This window comes from Benincasa hispida, chromosome 11 (genome assembly GCF_009727055.1).
Source record: "Benincasa hispida cultivar B227 chromosome 11, ASM972705v1, whole genome shotgun sequence".
Lineage (NCBI taxonomy): Eukaryota > Viridiplantae > Streptophyta > Magnoliopsida > Cucurbitales > Cucurbitaceae > Benincasa > Benincasa hispida.
In genome coordinates this window covers 50,940,214-50,956,390 of record NC_052359.1, presented here as the reverse complement: position 1 = coordinate 50,956,390, position 16,177 = coordinate 50,940,214, and positions in this window count along the sequence as shown.

Genomic DNA, 16,177 nt, shown 5'->3' with positions numbered 1-16,177 from the left:
CACCAAGAGGTGTATGCCAAGGGAAAGCAGAACCTTAGTTGTATCTTTAATGCAATTAACAAACTTGCGATGTTTTTATTAATTATCCTTTCTATTTCTGATTCATCCATTAAGACTTGCCATCGCATACAACGATCCTTTGTATAAACTTCACAGTCAGTTTCGAACTCAGTATCATGTATATTTTGTATCTTGTATCTTGTATCACGTTAGCTTAGGACTTTATTTTCATCGCAATTTATTTTATTAACGCAATTTTATTTTACCGCAACTTTAAATTCATGTACAAACCCAATTCTTTATTAATTGTAAAAACCAGTCGCATGTATCACGAAAGTAACACACTAACGAAAACAATCCTTCTGTTCGACTTTAGATTACTCTGAGAAACTTGCGTTGGAATTATACTTAGTTTTAACGCAAGGAAAGTTGTGACAATGCATTACTCCATAGCATACTACAAGCATATTATTAACAACGCATACATTTAGAAGTAGTATCGCATAGAGTGAGCATAAGCGATAACACAACATCACATTCCACAATTTCACCGTTACGAGTTTATGGCAACATGAGCTTGTTGTTCATTCATCTATATGCATATTTGTTCCATGCTGTAAGTAGAAGACACATTTTAGCGTTACACCCATGGTGCAGTGGAGTTAACAAACGAGGATGGAAACAACGCATTCAAAGTCAATGGGCAACGAATTAAGCCCTACTATGGGGGCAATGTGGAACGACGCATGGAGACCATCGACTTAGGCAAGCAAGAATGATCACTTGCGAGGATGCGGATGCGGTAACCCTTAAGAATCTTTTTCAATTAGCATCCCTATCACTATCTTTACCGCTTTCTTTACTGCTTTCTTTATTGCTTTATCATTGTGTTATTTAAATCAGTTTATTGCTTTCTTAAATTAGTTTTCCTGCTTAATTAAATTTACTTCTATTTCAATTCTAGCTTGCGTTAATTTAATTTCATGCCTAGTTGAATTTAATTCCATTCCAATTTGCATTGATCTCAATTTTCTGTGAATGAATGTTATAAATGAACACCACAATGCCTTATCAATTTGGTTTTGGGATAAGTGTTGCGATGTTGGTGATACATAATAACGTCAGGTATGCATTGCAACGACGGGTGTATCTTGCGCTAATAGATACACTTTGCGCCCGTCTTCCAAAAATGCATTGCGGTGACGGATGAGTTGTGCACGTATGTACACTGCGCCTTTCATCCGCAAATACGCATTATGTCGATGATTGTGTTGCACTGGTAGAAATATCGTGTGCCCGTCCTCCAGAAATGCGTTGTGTTGATGGTTGTGTTGCGCTAACGCATACGTTGTGCCTGTCCTCCGCAAATATGCATTTGCAGTAACGGATGTATTGCATTAAACACTTAATATTGTGCCCGTCCGATTCAATAAAAAAAAAAGATAAAATATTTATAGAGAAGGTAGTCGAATCGCTTCAGCTTCCGAGGGAATTATTACTTAGCAGATGAAAGGACGTCCTTTCTGCTAAGTCATAATGGGAGGGGCGCGCAACAGGCCTTTTGGGAATACCGAAGCCTGCCACGCAGCGATCGCGTTGGGCCCATCAAGGCCCAACCTATAAATCGCACCCTTTCAAGCTCGATGAGCTCATTTGTATCTCTTCGTGAAATAAAAACTCTAAGCAAAAGTTCTCTCTGCATACCCATTCCCTTCCAAACCTTCTTCCAAAGAACAATAAATTTCCAGTCTCTTTCACTTCACTGAAAAAATGGCCGGACAAACTTCCCACTCTTTTTCCCAGCCATCATCCTCTTCTCATGCCCCGTCACCGTGTGGGAGGTGACTTTCCTTGATGCCAGCTACTGTCTCACCGCCCAGCCAAAGCCATCAACAAGAATCGTCAGAAAACCCTGACAAAAAACCTCAGTAGCCGCAAAATCTGAGGTGAGGAATAAAACAAAAGGACAGTAGTGAACCAGCCCCTGCCGTTAAAGGAGAAGTTGGCGGTGGCTTCGCGGAGAATGGCTGTAGCTGTTTCGGATCCTAAGGAGAATCTCCCAATAGACTCCAATGAGGGACCCATCAGGGCTGTTTTGGAGGTTGTAGAGGCGTAGAAGCAGACGGGGATGGCTGAAGAGAATAATAGAAAATTGAAGAAAAATGGGTGTAAGACGATGAAGTTGCCCGACTAAAGAAGGAGAAGAAAGAAAAGAAGAGAAGTGAAAGAAAACAACGCAGGCGAGAAGAGAAGCGCCTGAAGAAAGAGGAGGAAAGAAGGAAGAGGGCGGTTTAGATTTCGATGGAGAATCAACCACCGCAAGGGTGGAAGAGGGGATGTCAGTGCAAGCTAGAGCATCAGCGCAACTACCAGCTTCATCGCTGCATACTAGATTAGTTGCGTCTGAAGACAAAGAAGATCCTGACATCACCCCTCTAATGCGGCGTCACAAGGAGAATGCACCGCAAGGGTCCACAAGTGACCCAACATTTTTTTAGCGCATAGCAGAGGAAAAGAAGGAAAGAAAAAGAGAATTAGAAGAGAAGAAAGAGAAGATATCACGTGCACGCCAAATCATCGCATCAGGCGATTTGGCCAGAAAACTTCACAATGAGAAGGTTTTCCGTGACAATGCAAGGGTGGAAGAAGAAGAAAGAAGAAGGCTTGAGGATGAGCAGCGCATTGTACTCACCTCGGAGCAATTGGAAAGAGAAATGAGAGAAGAAGAAGAAGTGGAGAGGAAGAAAAAGGAGGAAAAATAGAGACGCCGCAAAACAAATGTTCAGCGCGTCAGAGAGAGGAAGAGAAAATAAGTGGAACAATGGAAAAAGGAAAAAGAAGAGCAACGCAAGGAGAATCTCCCGCCTTGTGGTTGCTCAAGAAAAGGGCAAAGCTAACGTGGAGAACAACGAACATGCGTCGACCAGGAGGCTCCTAGCAACCAAGAAAGAAAATGATGATCTATGGATGGAAATGGGCTTCTTTTCTGCGTCGACGCCACTACCGGATCTCATCGCTAGCGTGGTGGTAGAACATGGGTGGGAAACTTTCTGCCAATGTCCATCCATTGTTATTCCAGCGGTAGTGAGGGCCTTCTACCACGGCCAGCTCAACGACACCAAAGATGCAGTGATCGTCGAAGGGAGGGTAGTGTCGTTCAGCGTAAAGGACATCAATCAGCTCTATCAGTTGAAGAATTTCCCAGAAGCACTGGGTAACAAACGGATTGATGATCCTGAAAAAGAGCATATGGAAGATGTGCTAGAAGTATTAACGCAACCAGGCACCAAGTGGATGGTGTCCCTGACAGGCATAAGAACCCTCGCCTCCAACCGGCTGCTACTAGAAGCACGCCTTTGGGTTTATTTGGTGAAAAGGCGACTCATCCCAACAACGCATGACAAGACAATTTCAAGGGATCGAGTTATGGCTGCATATTGCATAGCGCGCGACATTCCGATTGATGTGGGCCAGCTTCTTGCAAAGAAAATTCAAGGTTTTGTTGCTCGTGTGAGAGGTAAGTACTTCTTCCCATGGACTATTTCAAGCTTATGTCTATATGTGGGTGTGGGCATTGAAGAAAAACCCATGCCAGAAGTTCACGGCATCATCAACATGAAGATCTTGAGAATGCTTCTCATGGATTCACCGCATTGCCCCAAGCTTCCACCGAAAAGGCCCCTCATTGATTTAAATGCGCCGTAACCACCAAGATCAAAGAGGAAGCACCACAATGACAAAGGGAAAGAAATCGTCTAAGGAAGTTCACCGCAGAAGCAAACTAGTTTACCCTTGGACCCTTTGCCTTTAGTCATTTGCCCACTAAGCCCGCAAAATGAACCCCTTTCCCATCTTCCCAAACAATTCACAAACCTCTTCCTTGCCCCCGACTCAAACCTCGCATCTCTAGTAACATCCACCAGCCATCCATCTCCACCCCACTTCTCACCGCCAACATCGTTGCATGTTGATGACCCAAACAGTTTGGGAGAAGGCCCTTCCGCTCAACCCTAAACCGGTGCTAGTGAAACATCGACGACGCAACCCTCCACCGCATCCCTTGCTGCTGCATTAGAGAATATGAGAGTCTTCTTATCTCAAGAGCTCACCTTCTTCCACCATTCATTAACGAAGTTATGAGAGAGAAACACAGAGTTGCGACAGGCGATGGTCAATATTCAACGTAACATTTTCACCATTCGCTTGAATCAAAGATATATGGCTGAGCGCAACCTTGAGTACTTCAATTTCTTAACGGTATATCTACACGGTCCCATGGTGCCTCAACATTTGCAGCAACCTCTGCAATTTCAAGAAGCGCCTCAAAGGGCTCCTCCGCAACACCCTCCTCACTAAGAGCCCCCGCCGTAACTCTAAATTTGGGGGTGTACCATATTCTTCATAATTTTTCATTCTTTTTTTTTTTGCGGCCATTCATTTTTTTATAGATAGTTGTACCTTGTATTCTTTTGTACATGCTACAATTTTGTGTTTGCAATAATTATAATTCTTTGTGTATTTAGACAAATTTTATACAAATGAGTAATCATTCTTTCCTTATGCGTTGGCCTCTTTACTTCTATCATCCTTTGTCAATTCATTGCGGTAATTCTTTTCTTTTCTTTTGTGTTGTTTATTTGTGCTGCCATGATGAGTAGTATGTGTAACCTTAGCAAAAAATTTTTATACATTGCAATTTCTGCCTAACACTTAGATAATTCATCGCAATAGCTCTACTTTACCTTCTCTATTATAAGACTCTGTTCAAACCTTCTTTTCAAAAATTTGACTGAGTGTTTTTTCTTTTCTGTCCAAAACAACGCAATGAGGACCTTGCACATCTCTAAATTTGGGGGTAGGGAAGGTCTGAGAAAATGCGATCAAGCAGATGCGGTCATATCAAGCAAATGCATTCATCATCATCATAAAAAAAAAAAAAAACTCCGCTGTCAGCGCAAGGGAAAATCCCAACCTGATAAAAGCTAAGTCGTGAAAGGAAACTACTCGTAGTTTGATGTTCGCATGACACCCATGAGAGCAAGCCAAAACAAAGGTAGGTTACCAGGATCGATGCAATACAAAAAAAAAAAAAGAGAGAGAAAATAAGAATAAAAGAGACAACTCCACTGACCAGCAAAAGTAAAACATGGCTAAGGATCAAGAGTTGAAGTTGAGCTTGGTACACAACCAAAGTTGGATGTTCGCATGACACCCGTGGGAGCAAGGCAAAACGACGAGTGTAACCATGATCAACGTTTTCAATAGGATGATGCAAACCAGGCCACTGCATAAAAGATGCACTTCGTTGTATTCACAAAAAGAGGTCAAACATTCTTTTCAAAACAAGAAGAGAACTTTGGGTAGAGGTTTTTCTTAGATAAGAATAAAGTAGACCATGTTGAAGAAATGCCAAAGGATAGAAGGAACTTGTAGGTTGAGAAATTATGTAGAGGTGGAACATTCGGAGTAGCCGATCGACGCAGTTAGGATAAGATTTGAGCTAAATTGCCTTAGTCGAGGATATGCTTGAGGACAAGCATATATCTAAATTTAGGGGTGTGATAACTTGTAGAAATACAAGTTATTTATACCGTTTTATTTAGATTATGTGGAAAAAAGAAGGAAAAATTGTGTCGATCGTATAGAAATTGGCTTAGAAACGCGAAAATTGTAAAGTGTCGTAAGCACACCCGCTAACCCCATTGCGATGGCAAAATGGAATGTCCCAGTCTTTGTTTCGTAGGAAAATAGGTCACCGCATGCGACAATCGCTCAAGGAAAAAAAGAACAACGCATTATCACAGCATGCGGCAATCATTCAAGAACAAAGAAAGAACAACGCAATCGCAGCGCATGCGATGATCGATTGTGGACCCAAACAATCAACGCATTTCCACCGCATGTAGCAATCGGTAAAAGATCAAAGCAATTACACCGCATGCGGTGATCGATCGAAGATGTAAAGAGCAACACATTCGCAAGGACTTCTGACATTGTACAGCTTTTCTGTTGTACAATTCTGACAAATTGAACATGGAGCAGAGTGGACGTTTCCACTATGCCATGGCAGGAATTATCAGCTTTTCAGAGCGGGACCACTAATGCAGAAGAAGCCAAGGTCTATAAATAGCTTCATCAAATTCAAAGAAAGGAGGCTGGTCTGAAGAGACAATTCATAGAAATCCGAGGAGAAAGACGAGACAAGACCGAGAGGTATGTCTCTAGAGCAAGCAATTATTTCCATTCCCAAAGAAGAAGCTCTATGCAAAGGATTACTTCTACCTGGAAAACAAGCCTGAGAGGGAAGCTATCCACTCCATTTCTACCACACGCCGGCAAGAAAATCGTCTCTGATCGGGATCCGTGTCAAGACATTGACACTCTTTTCGTGTTTGTTCTTATTTTCTATTCATCTACTGTGTTCATCTCTAAACTTTCATTCACTATCTATAACAAACACTTATCCTTAGATTTTAAATATCATTACCGTATTCATCGTCATTTCTCTGTTCCTCTCCATACATTCATTATCCATTTTCTTCATCATGTGTAACTAATGCCCAAGGCAAGGGGAAGGATTAAGAGAGTAAGTTAATCTTTGTTGAAGAAATTGACTGAATTTAGCTAAAGCATGCTCAACGGCATCTTCACCTGTGAGAGCAGAAGTGAAGATGTTATTCCGCCTCTTGAAAGAAGGTTGGAAGAATGCGTTAACTAAAGCGAGAAGTATTTCCAGAGATGGAAACAACCTTGCATTCATCACGTTCATCCCTGTTTCACCATAGACGTATGGGAACGCGGCCGATCACTGAAAGGTGNACAACCTTGCATTCATCACGTTCATCCCTGTTTCACCATAGACGTATGGGAACGCGGCCGATCACTGAAAGGTGTAAGCCAAGGGAAAGCGGAACCTCAGTTGCGTCCTCAACAAGATTGATGAACTTGTGATGTCCTTTCCCTCAACCCATTCTTTTTCTGACTCATTTCACAAGACTTGCCACCACATTCATCAAATACTTTTGCACAACTTCACAGCCAGTCCTCAACTTGTGTATTATGTGTTTATTCATTTATTTATCACCGCATTCTACTTTGTTACCGCAACTTTAGTTTATCACCGTAGTTTATTTTATCATCGCTTTACTTTTATTATCGCACTTTATTTATCAGCGCATTTTATTCTCTATCGCAATTTACTCTTTACCGTAATTTACTTGTCAACACAATTCATTATTCTTTATGTTTAACCGGTCGCATATACCACATTAGTATCACAACAATCCCCGTGTTTGACCTCAAATCAGTCTGAGAAACTTATGTTGGAATTATACTTGGTTCCAATGTAAGAAAACTTGTGACACGCACTACACGAACGCATACTACACAAGCATTTAAGCATCACTGCATACATCATTTAAAACATAGTATCACATATTATTATCATCGCATACATATATACACATACACACGAATACAACATCAGCAACCTCACAAGTTGTTTGACGTCAACACAATAAAGAATCAAATTTGTATTACAGATGCCTGGTAGCAATTTCTTGCTCCCCATGGCTTTTACACTGTGTTTTACTCTACTCTGCCCAAAAGAATGTTCTTGCTTTCACAAGTATCGACCCTCTCTTTGTTCTCAGCGCTTCCTGACAGTCTCTCGAGCTAACCAGGAATGATCTTTCGGCATCTTCTTCTTCTCTTCGCTCGCCTCTGCCTTCTTAGTATAAGAATTACAGATGATGGCTATCTATGATCTATCTTCTACGTATATGGCGAACTATGTATATTTCGAACTCCAAAGCTCCGAACTCCATTAACAGTGGTGGCCTTCTGTATTTATAGAGCTTCAAGGTGAAGAAGCTTTTCTCTCAAGTGATTGCAATGATGGGAGGTCATTAAATCTCTTTCTGATGGGCCAATTAATGGTCACTGAAAAGTTGAATGTACTTGCTACAGTATGTCATTGACGGCTTGTCAACTAAATTCGGATTTGACCATCGTCAGCTTTCCATCCCATCATGATTTATTATGCTTTCAACTTGATGTGCCATCTTTATGCGGCCACCTTCTTGAGTAGATCTTCGCGAGCACATACGATTGCATAGCTTTGCGGTCGCAATCTTCTAATGCGCTCAGGTGCCAAATTCCTTGGATCACAATTTTCTTTGTGCCAATGCATTTTCCTGCACAAAATAAATAAATTAGCTGCTTTAATGCAATGGACGCATTCGATTGTAATGTTCTCAACTTAATACTTTTTGGACACGATTTTTCATGTTTTTACCGTTGCATTCCCACATTGTTTTATATCTTTGCATTGTAATAACGTGCATTTCTACTCGTGATCACACCCCCAAATTTAAAACAATGCTTGTCCTCAAGCATAAACTAAAGATTTTCTTTAGAGAGTCAGCCACCTTCTCCTTACCTAGATTTCTTGAGGTGCCTTATTCAAATCTTATGAACCAAAATCTCCTTAATTTCTATTATGGTCTCTTCTTAAAATATTTCTAAGACATAGGGACCGCAAGTTTAACCTTCAAAAAGACTTTACTTGTTTCTAGGACATCGCATGATTTATTTCAAGAACTTTTTCCAACTGGGGTGTTTCCAAATGATTTTTATCCTTGCATAGTTTAGATATTCTTTTCATGACCTTGCGTTGATCCAAGTGCCTAGCCTTCGTTTTGGCTTGCTTCCACGGGTGTCATGCGAGCATCCAACTACGATCATGACGCTCTTTCACAGTCTAAACTCAGGCCCATTTAGTAGTGGAGTTGCGATCATTTTATCATGCATTGATCATGATTCCTACCTTCATTTTGGTTTGCCCCCACGGGTGTCATGCGGACATCCAACTACGAGTGGGATCCGATATCAATGTTATTATTATTTTTTTTAGAGAGATGTCTAAAAGTAGCAAGGCTGAAAATAAATACTGGCACCCCTAAATTTAAATGCAACAATGTCCTCATTGCTAATAGACTGAAAGAATTCATGCGATGCTCTTAGGAAGTTTCGTAAAAGTCAGTTAAAAAGAAAGCTGGTGGACCACTAACTTCTAGAAATGTTTCATGATGTGACTGTCCTGAAATTGAGTTGATTCTAGTACATGCGATGAGAAATGGAGGCATGCGTTTCATCATTGAAATCATATTTGGTACGGAAAAAAAATGTGGTGACTAACTAAAGTAATCGTCATTTAATGATTGTGCCAACTAAAGAGGATGCAATGATAAAATTATCAAAGTTAAAAATGAGATGCGAGGATGCAAAATTTGGAGTAAACAAAGTTAAAGAAAGATACAACCCCCAAATTTGCTCTGTTGCCTGCATCATCTGTGATCACATCCCACTTTGCGGCGAGCCGATTTCTTCAATTGCGAATGGCTGCACGAACTAGTTGCATTTTTTGGTTATTGCGTAGCTCTACCTCAATTGTTTACCATGATCGTTGCTAAAAACATCGAGAGGGTAAAAAATATAAAAGACAGAGTTAAAAACTTTTTTTTTTAATGTAGAATGATGGCGTAACAAGGATATAAAAATGATAAAGGATATAAAAAGGTGGAGTGAGTTCATGAACTGAAGATTTCAAAGGGTACTTGAGAAAGATTACGTCCTGATGAGTTTGAATTGTATGATTGCTCAGGGACTGGCCACTTTTTCTTTAGTCAGAATTCCTCAGGTCCATAGAGGTTTTCTCGCGATGCAAGTCTTCTCTGTGATATATTTTGACTCTTTGCCCATTGACTTTGAATGCGTTGGTCCCGTCCTCATTGGATAACTCAACCGCTTCGTGCAGGAATACATCTTTGATTATAAATGGACCAGACCATCGTGATTTAAACTTTCCAGGAAAAAGTCGTAGTTGAGAATTGTACAACAAGACCTTCTATTCGATTTGGAAATTCTTCTCGCATAGTTGTTTGTCATGCCAACGTTTTGCACGCTCCTTGTAGATCTTGGCATTCTCATATGCTTGAGTTCTCCATTCGTCAAGTTTGACCAACTGAAGTTTTCTTGCCTCCCCTGTGGTCTTCAAATCAAAATTGAGATTTTTCACTGCCCACATTGCTTTATGCTCCAATTCAAGTGGTAAATGGCATGCCTTTCCAAACACCAGTGCATACGGGGACATGCCTATAGGTGTTTTATAGGTGGTTCTATATGCCCACAAGGCATCATCAAGCTTCATTGCCCAATCTTTGCGTGAAGGCTTCACCACCTTCTCTACGATCAGCTTGATTTCCCTATTGGACACCTCAGCTTGGCTGTTTGTCTATGGATGTATGCAGTGGCAACCTTATGGTGGATATTATACTTAAGCAGCAATTTTTTGATGATGTTATTAACAAAGTGGGAGCCCTCATCACTTATTTTGGCATGTGGGGTGCCAAAACAAGTGAAGATATTTTTCCGCAAGAACTTGGAGACTACTGCCACATTGCTGCACGATACCGCTTCAACCCATTTGGAAACATAATCGACGACCAACAGAATGTATTTGTGACCATTTGATGGTGGCAATGGCCTCATAAATTCTATGCCCCATACATCAAATAGCTCCAATTCTAAGATGATATTCATGGGCATCGCATTCTTCCATGAAATGTTTCCCATGCATTGGCACCGGTCGCATTTCATTAAGTAGTCTCTTGCGTCCTTAAATAAAGTTGGCCAGAAATATCTACTTTGTAATACCCTTGCTGATGTGCATTGGCCTCCAAAATGTCCACCATACGGTAAGTCATGGCATTGGGATAATATGCATTGGTGAGCAGCTTCTAGTACGCATAGGCATAAAATCTGGTCTGACCCCCTCTTGTAAAGACTTGGCTCGTCCCAATAACTGTCTCTTATACACATCTAGATGTGTATAAGAGACAGTTCATGTTGCCATAAACTTGTTGACTTGGAATGGAAATGGAATGTGGATGCTGTGTTATGCTTATTCATACTTTATGCGATAATACCTGTCTCTTATACACATCTAGATGTGTATAAGAGACAGGGGCAGGGTTCAAGGTTCTACTCGCATATGCAATGGGGTGTCGCATTGTTTTCTTCTTTTGTGCTAGTACCGCCCTATCAAGCATAATTTGAATTGTGTTCTCTAAATAAGCATGTGGATGGTGATGAATGATGGATCATACAAGCTCATGTTGCCATAAACTTGTTGACTTGGAATGGAAATGGAATGTGGATGCTGTGTTATGCTTATTCATACTTTATGCGATAATACTTCTAGATGTCTGCATTATTAATGAAATGCTTGTAGTATGCTATGTGTTGTCACAAGTTTCCTTACATTGGAACCAAGTATAATTCCACCGCAAGTTTCTCGATGTGATCCAAGGTCGAACATAGAGATTGCTTAGTTAATGCGTTACGTTCGTGATATATGCGACAGGGGGTTTTTCAATTAATAAAAGTTGTATGTGTACAGGTATTTAAAATTGCGGTAAAGTAAAGTTAATGCCTTTCCTCACGCCTGCGCTCTTTCCTTTCACTTCTTTCTTTCCTCCTCTTTAACTTGGTCTCCCCATCTTCTTCATCCTCCTTCTTTTTTATTTTCTTCTCTGCTTTGCGATGATGTGATGGCTCACCTTCTCCAGCCTTCTTTTCTTTGCTCTTCTTTTTCTTCTTCTTCTCCTCAGCCACCTCGGACTACTTTTCAACCACCATTTCCTCCAATGCAACTCTGAAGGGTCCTTCATAGGATTCTGCGTTGGTAGTCTCCTTAGGATCCACGATGACCAGAGCGCTTCTCCTTGTCTCCTCCTCTTTTGCCTCCTCCATAAGAAGTGGTTAGTTCACAACCCCAGCCTCGGGCAGTCCTCCTTCTTTCTACAGGTTGCTAAGGATGCTCCCAAACACCTCCTTTTCATCTTGTCTCTTCTTTTCGCTCTCAGTGGAGAGTGTTGGTGTTGGGAGTGTGGTGCTTTCAGAACTTTGCCTCCTTTTGAACTGGAATGGCTTGGCTGCTAGAGGGTTTCGCCTGAGTCTTCTGGCGACTCGAGGGACGGTCTGTGGTTGAGCAGCAAGACGGTGACTGGCAGCAAGGAATGCTGCTTCTCGCATGGAAAGTTGGGCTGTTGAAGGTGTTGAGGGTGAAGCGGATGGCTGGGAAGTTTGATCTGCCATGGATGCTTGAGTGAAAGAAACTGGAAATCGTTAGGGTTTCTGGAAAGGAAGAAGGGCTCAGTATGCAGAGGCGCTAGGGTTTCTTTTTTTTTTTTCCACAAAATGAAGGAAATGAGCTCATAGACGGAAGGGGTGTCTATTTATAGGTTGGGCCTTGATGGGCCCAATGCTATTTTTGTGGTGGCAGGCCTCGAGACACTTAAAAGGCCTGCCGTTTACACTCCCTACACTTATGAGGTATCAGAGAAAATGTCCTTTCGTCTACAGACTTATTATGTCCTTGGAAGTTGAATCGATTAGACTTCTCAATTTTGCAAAAAGAATTATCTTTAATGTTTTATTCGAATGGGTGCAAGGTAAATATTAACGCAATGAGTTCACCAACACAAATGCATCATTGTAGAGGACGGGTAACAACACATGCATCTCTGCAACACACCCCTTAACTAAATGCATTTCTGGAGGACGAGCGCACGGTATTTCTACCAGCGCATGACTACCTCAACATAGTGCATTTTCTCTAAGGACGGGCAAAGAACACATACACATGCAACACACCCCTCAGCGCAATGCATTTGGGTTGGATGAACGCAAAGTGTATCTTGTTGGTACAAGATGCGTCCATTATCGCAATGCATACCGGGTGTTGATTGTTTTATTATTATTATTAATTTTTTTTCATCAACGTAAGCTGCTATGACTTGCGGTAAGAAATTTCTTCTTATTACTCAATCATTCACCAAGTTAAAGAATAACACATTAAATACAGAAAAGTTAAAGAAATTAAAGAGAGTACAGAAATAAATGCACGAGAATCAAATGAATCATAAATTCATAAAGCATTGAAAGACAAATTAAATGAAGCAATAAAAGACAAAGTTCATAAATCAATAAAGACAGGAATTAAAAGAAAGCATGTAAACATAGATTTGAGATATGGACCAGAAGATAGTTTTCTTTGACGAACGCAAACCACACATCCGTAGGCGGTCCAGCTTGCCTACCCAATGTCTTCAGGGACATTGCTCCTTTCCGTGAGATCCCAGGGCTTTAAAATTGTTGGGCAACGTTCCAGGTGTTTATTTCGGAGCTCAGATGCCAACTGCCCCACTTGAATCTCTAAATTTTGAATTGAAGACGCCTGCACCTACATCACTGCATCATTTTTATCAATGTATTGCTTGAGCAGGGCCTTCAATGAGCTTCCGGAGGTGTTTGAAGATGAGGGTTGTTAGTTATGCGACTGCCTTTTTTGGCCCTGATTCAAATTGTGGTGAAGGGTGGAGGGTTTCCTCGATTCCCTAAATTGCCACTTTGATGGTTACTTGGCTCACCTTGGTTAGGATTCCCTCCCCAACCGAAGTTAGGGTGGTTCCTCCAACCCGGATTATACGTGTTGTTGTAGGGATTGTTTTGGATAGCACATACTTGTTGCAGTTCGATGGGCACATTTCTGCCGCATGGGCCCCTCCATAATTAACACAACTGATTGCAGCCACTTGAGCCGACGCAGCGGGTTACACTGTTCCTTTTTGGGAGAGGGCACCTTGATTGATTGCCATCGATTGGAGTATAGAGGTCACTGTGGCCATCTGGGCGGCCAAAGTAGTCATTGTCTAAACAGGGATAGTGGCAGTTTCATTTCTTCTTCTTTCGAAACCTTTCCTCCATAACCATCATCAACCCAATCATCCATATTCCGTGAAATGTGGTCAAAGATGACCTTGGCCTCGGTGTACGTCTTATCCATAAAACCTCCTGTCGCGGAGGCGTCAGCAACAACCTGCGTTGATCTGTTCAGGCCATTATAGAATGTCTCCATCAAAACGCAATCGGGTATCCCGATATGCAGAAAATTCTTCACTAGTCTTCGAAATCGCACCTAGGCAGTGCTCAGGGTCTTGTTATTCATTTGTTTGAAGTTCAACACGTCCTTCCGTTGCCTTGCGTTGATAGCCGGCGGGAAGAACTTATTTATAAATCACTCAACCAGCTGATCCCATGAAATAATCTCATTTGGCTTCAGTAAGTGAGCCCACCTTTTGGTTTCATCCCTCAAGGTGTAAGGGAAGAGATATAATTTGATACAGATTGGGCACCGCGTAGTTCTGCACATCTCGACAAAACTGGTCTGGTGGGCATGCGAGTCTTCACCTTACAGACCCCCAAATTGCTCTGCATTCTGGACCGTTTGGAGCATGACCAGTTTGATCTCGAACCTTGCCTTCTCCTCGACGACCGGCCTTGAAATCCCGGGCAAAAAATCATACAGATTGGGCGCCGCGTAGTTCCTCATGGGAATGTTGCAGTCAGTGGCAAGGAAAATCGGATCTTGCGCTGGCCGTCCTACCCTTGATTTCCTGTGGGAGCCACGTTATCGTTATTATCTACCATGTTAGCCTTCTTTCGCCTCGCTCAGTTCTGACGTGCCCTTGCGCGAAATGTACACCCGATCTCTGGGTCAGCTTCAAATTTTGGTTCGGTCCCAATACTCATAAACTGTCAAACTGCTCTCCGCGATGAACAGCCAGTACAAAGAGATCTGTCCAGCAAAATACCACAAACATACTCAACAATAACCATTAACCAATCCCCGACAACGACGCCATAAACTTATCAAGCATAATTTGAATTGTGTTCTCTAAATAAGCATGTGGATGGTGATGAATGATGGATCATACAAGCTCATGTTGCCATAAACTTGTTGACCTGGAATGGAAATGGAATGTGGATGCTGTGTTATGCTTATTCAAACTTTATGCGATACTACTTCTAGATGTATGCGTTATTAATGAAATGCTTGTAGTATGTTATGCGTTGTCACAAGTTTCCTTGCATTGGAACCAAATATAATTCCACCGCAAGATTTTCGATGTGATCTGAGGTCGAACACAGGGATTGCTTCCTTCTTCATTGGAAACCCTTTACCTCACTTTGGCAAACCAAAAACCCTAAGCGTCTTGCATCCTAAACCTTTCTTTCTCCCCATCAGCTCAAGTTTTTACCAAACCTTTCCAAGCTCATATCCATGGCTGACCAAACCCCAAACCAATCCGCTTCACCTTCCACCCTTGATCAAGTAGCCATGCGAGAGGCAGCATTCTTGGCTGCTAGTCGTAGGCTTGTCGCCCAAGCTCACACTGTCCCTAGACTCGTCGGAAGAGCCCGAAGAAAGCCTTTGGCTGGTAGATCTCCTATGTTTAAGAGAGGAGGAAGCACCAAGAGCATGCCTACGCCAACACCTGCCGTCTCCACTAAAAGCGAAAGGAAGAGACGAGATGATACGGAGGTGTTTGGCAACATCCTAAGTACCTTGGAGCAAGAAGGTGGACTGCCCGAGGCAGGGGTTGTAAACCAACCACTGCATACGAAGGAGAAGGTGGTGGTAGTGGCGGATGAAGTAATGAAGGATGGAGTAGTGGGTGGTTGGGAGAAGTGGTGGTTAAAGAAGAAGAAAAGGAGAATGATGTTCTAGGTCCCAGAGACTTTTCAGGGGCACTATCATCGTTAGAACATTCTATGACGAACCTCCAACAATGCGAATAAAGTAAGAAGAGATCGCAATCGAGGTAGGGCCTAAGAAGCGAAGGTTGCATTAGTGACAATACATTGAGCGATGGAGGAGGATTGCAAAGAGGATGCCACAGGCACAGAAAAAGGACAGAGAAAGTAAGAAATAAGAAGAGAGAGAAGCAACCAGAAAGCATGAGAAAGGAAAGATAAAGAAAAAGAAGAAGAAGAATAAGAATGAAGGGAAATGAAGGCTAGAGAGGTGGAGTCTTCCATCATTGTTATGGAGGCAAGGAAAATAACAAAGACAAAAGGGAATGATGATGAGGTGAAGGGCTAAGAAGGAGAGGAAGAAGAAGGGAAGAAGAGAAGATTGGTGCCGACGGTGAGGAAGAGGCGGCCTAAGAGAGAGGAGAGAAGAAGAAGAAGCAAGGCAGAGGGCTGCGAGCCCTAAAAAGGATGGAGAATCAACCTCCATAAAGGAGGATAGGGGGGAAACAACATAGTT